Genomic DNA, 4,756 nt, shown 5'->3' with positions numbered 1-4,756 from the left:
AAAAAAAAAAAAAAAAAAAAAAAAAAAAAAATTCAAAAGAAATACGACGAAAGGAAAAAGAATGCCAAAATCAGCAGTCATCTGAAGGATCCGTTCCAGCAGGGCAAGCTTCTTGCCTGTATTGCCTCAGGACCAGGCCAGTGTGGCAGAGCTATGTGCTATGTGCTCCAAGGCGAGGAACTGGAGTTCCATCTGCAGAAGATCAAAGCCTGGAAAGGCAAATAAGCCTCGTTCATAGCATGTGTAATAAAGGTGTTTGCTGTTCTATAAATAAATAAATAAATAAATAAACAAATAATATTACACACACACACACACACACACACACACACGGTTCTAGTACTCAGGCAAGCATCCCAAACCTAGCTGAAGGCGCAGATAATAATATCCCCTGCAGCCAGCCCACCTATCCACGTAATATGACTCAGTGGTTCACTTTCTCCTTTCTCAGAGGTCTTGAAATATCCTGCGAGCACCAAAGTGGAAAATATAACTCCCTCAAAACAGCACACTCTGGAGCAGGAAGAGTAAAACCAGAGTTAAGGAAACAAAGGAGACTCTGATCAAAGTATTGATCAGATAGGCAGAAGTGGTATCATGAGGCTTCACTTCCCGTGACAGCATCAGACACCCACCGTATGAGGCAGGGACACAGAGATGGACAGAGCTGAGACAGCCATCAAGATGGCAAGTGCAGGTGTGTGTGCGCGTGTGTGTGTGTGTGTGTGTGTATTAAGGCTTACTTTGAGAACAATTTCATGACAGTTTTGAGATGTGAAAAATTCCCTTTTGAAATTCAGTTTTAACTGCATTCATGATCCCCAAGAATAACAAGAGGGAAGAACAGAAGAACCCCAAGAGTGAAGTAGGAATAATCGTGAAAAGCTTCCTCAAAGAAAATACTAAAAGATCCATGCCGGGTTTCATGGCACACCTCTGTAATCCCAGCATTTGGGAGGCACAGGCAGGGAGAGCTGGGTTTCTAGGGTGTGTAACAAAACACTTTCCCAAAAGAAGAAAAAGACAAGAGGCTAGAGAACTGGATTATCAGTTAAACGCATGCACTGCTCCTCCGGAAGACGCAGGTTCGGTTCCTGTCACCCACGTGGCTGCTCATAACATCTATAACTCCAGTTCCAGGCACGGACGTGGTACCTGTGCACACATGAAAGCAAAACACATATAGAAACAATTCTTGAAAATAATGAAAAGGAGCAACAAGAACAAAAGAAACACTAGATTAAAAAAATGTGGCCAAGGGTGAAAGCTGACTGTTTCAGGTAGGTCTGATGTTCCACAGAGAAGAGGTAGGTAGCCACCCAAGAGCGATGGGCTCAGATGGTTCAGCAAAGCCAGGATGGTAGTGGTGAGAAAAGAGAGTGTTTGAGCAAACCCTTCTACAGAAGAAAATGCACTCTGCCTCAGTTGTCCAAAAAGTAACAGCCACGCCGTCATGTTCATCTGGATGGCCGCTACTGAAGAAGGTAACGGCACCATTGCACAGGAAGCAAAAGGGAAAACTGGGTGCAGAAACGCCGCACACAGCCTGGTCAAGATAGACAGACCAACAAAGGCGGGAATATTCTCCTTGCCTGTTCCCACCAGTGCAGGTTCCTTTACTAACAAACTTTGACCATGTCACTAATATCTCGGAATCTACCCCAATGCCCTTGTCAGACGATGAGTAACCAAAGCAGAAAGAGTGCAGAAGTTACACAATGCACCTAGAAGCCCTGGCATGGGACAAACTAAGCTGCAGGAAATGTTTACACGCACCACCACAACCACTACCAGCAGCAGCAGCAGCAACAGCAGCATGGGGGACGGGGGAGAGGGGAAGAGGAGGAGTTTCCAACACTGCCTCCAGGTTAGCTGCAGGGGGCAGCAGTGAGGAATCCAACCAGGATCTATGTTAAGTATCACATGCTCATTGTACGTGCATGTATGCTCACACAGCCATTGTCTTGAATTGTCAGGCATTCATTCAGTCCTGCACGTGGTGATGGCCAAGGAGGTCTTTCTGGAACCTCCTCCTGGTTCTGAAGTCTGCACCAGAAGACCGAGCATATGTTCCAGTACCGGTACATAAGAACTGCAAAGGAGACCCAACTGGGGAAGATGGCGGCAGCGAGAGATGGGGGCTGGGGGTTGGGCGGCCAATCCTCTGAATGTGTGGGAAAGGAAGACTACTTTGTCTCAACTTTGCCAGAAATGGTTTCCTCAGTTGTTAGGTTTAGCAAACAAACTCAAAGGAGACTGCTCCGTAGGTGGTATCCCCATGCTAGGGAGGCGCTCACTGCAGACACTGAAGGCTGTTGGCTGAACTTCAGCCTAGAATGAGCAGTCAGAGAGATGCTCTTGTCATCTGTAGGACGTACACCTTCCAGCTCTGTGCTTCACTAGAGGGGAACTCTCTGCAAGGAGTCCTGGCTTAGGGACCCCGGAGCCACTGTCCCAGACCCTCACTCTCTCCTCCAGAGCCCTGCCAGCTATTCTGAGCCTCAGCTGCTGAGCCCTTCTCTCTTCTCTCTAGCCTTCCACACTCAGACTCCCATAACGGCCACCCTTCTCGGATGGGCTTTCTTTACTTTGTCATGAAGCTCTGATGGGTAAATAAAGGGCCCCTGCTTGTCCGCAGTGGCAAGAGTACTCTCTTGACCCCTTCCTTCCTCACATTCAGCCTACAGAGGCTGCAACTCCTCAAGAGAAGGCCACATGCTAATAACACAGGGCCACCGAGCTGAAGAATAGAGTTGTCCTTTCTTGGTAAGACATCTATAATAAAACAAAACTACAACCTTTCAGTGGCCCGCTGAAGGACACTGGAGACCTCCTTGCTCCTGAAGATGCGTGATTAAACTCTGCAGTGTGGAGAGCACGGCTTTCTGAAGTTTACAATGCTGGTGGATGTTCTAGTGTGTTGCTGAAATGGCCACTTAAATTGTCCTTTCTTGTGACTGATCTTCATTCCCCCATACAGAATGGCAGGCTTACAGTCCTCCCTTTTCTGTGGAGGGAGCTGGGATAGATGCTGGGGACCCACACACACAAAGCAAGTGTTCTGTCACCAAGCTGCCTCCCGTCTTTACATTTTATTTTAAACAGAAAAGTCCTGATGCATTAAGCATCTGAGCTTTGGACACAGAATGCACTTAGCCAGGCTTCTCTGCCGTGCCAGCACGCCAAAGGACATGAAGACCTAGAAAGGTGCTGGTGGGCATCCTGTTAACCTCTGGTGCTTTAGCTGTTTTGCTTGGGTTTTTCCCTAAACCTGGTTCCTCTGCTTGGAGAGAAATCCCTTGATCCACTTTAATAATCAGGTCCAACTCATTTTGCCCAGGTCTTAACAGAGACTCTACCTTAATGTCATGTCTTGTTCCTATAGACTAAGCAGATTCTAACTAACCGGACAGTCTTAACCCCGCTGCCCCTGCCTGGCCCACCACAGGGCTGTTTCCCTCAGAAGCCAGCATTAGGTCACCAGGAGCCCCACCCAGACCTGGCTGTCTTGTAAGGAGGTAGTCCTGGCCTTAGAATAAACACCTACCTCTCCCTTCTGCAGAATTGCATCTCTGAACTTGGAGCTTGTCACCAAAACAAATGACATCTGGGACAATGAGAAGGCCAAGAACCATCAAGAGTTACTCCACAGTAACTGTTCTTGCCTGGTAAAACTTGTTTGAGCCTGTTATGAAGAGTGGTGCTCTGTTTCCTGCGTGAATCCTAACATATTCCTTACTGACGGGAATATTTGGAGACTGGGGTCTCCAAAGAGCCTTAGATCAGCTCTGTGTAATCGCCAAGCTCTTGACGGTGTGTTTCACTACAAGCTGTGTTCCAGCATCAATAGACCAATTGGCCCCCACGTGGTGGAATCCTTCAGGACCCGGCAACCTCTAAAGAACTGAGACCCAGAGCTGGAGAAGAGGTGATTCTTGCCTCAAGAGGTACGTGATCCTGACAACGAGTCTGAGCACTAAAACCTCCTACCTCCACCACCCACATGGCAGTGTTAGAAATTAGAGTCCTTGCTCCCAGGGTCCCCGCCCAGGGTCCTCCACCGAGGCGATAGAGTGTAAGACAGTCCTCCCAGCCTGGTGCAGTACAGACTGCAGAGGGACCTCCCCCACCCCCCCACCCCCCAGTGCTGCCCCAGCTCCTGCTAATTAGGAAACTGCAGGGGGTGGCCTTGGTTCTAGCAGCCCAACATTCTTACACCCATTTCATCTGTCCCCAACCCCCACAGAGTTTTGGCTCTTGACATCTGAAGGTTACAGAAATGCATGTGGGAAGGGATCAAAGCCAGTGATGTGTTAAATGGAGGGGCCTCTTGAGAATCTTGCACTTGGGGTCCATAAAGATCGCCACTGGCAAGGCCAGAAGTGAAGCCTCTTAAGGTTGGGCTCTGGGGCCCAGAAAGGTCCAGGAGGCAGGAATACATTCCCTTGGCATTCACCCTGTCCTCCCTCCACTTAATGTGCCCGAAAATCCGGCCGGCCTCGATAGACCTTCGATGAGCCTGCTCCTGCTCCCACGCGCGTACATGCGTCCTCATGCACGCTCCTGGGGGAAATCAACTACAAATCTCTGGTCCCCCGGAGTGCCGGTAGAACAGGCTGGTGCCGTGGGAGGCGGGGGGGGGGGGGGTAAAGGGGTAGGGGGGGGGCGGGGCGAACGCAGAAGCAGAGAGGACAGGAAATGCCCTTAATTGAGGGAAATGCACACGAATTGCTGGGGCAGCCTTTGATGTCGCCTC

The 4,756-nt window shown here is 49.4% G+C and overlaps 1 pseudogene; it reads left to right on the top strand.

Annotated features, from left to right (window-relative positions):
* The window catches only part of LOC110285170, an 878-nt pseudogene extending 653 nt beyond the window's left edge, over window positions 1-225 (top strand).
* The last annotated feature ends 4,531 nt before the right edge of the window (window positions 226-4,756 follow it).

This window comes from Mus caroli, chromosome 18 (genome assembly GCF_900094665.2).
Source record: "Mus caroli chromosome 18, CAROLI_EIJ_v1.1, whole genome shotgun sequence".
Classification (NCBI taxonomy): domain Eukaryota; kingdom Metazoa; phylum Chordata; class Mammalia; order Rodentia; family Muridae; genus Mus; species Mus caroli.
This window is presented reverse-complemented; position numbering and strand designations above follow the sequence as displayed.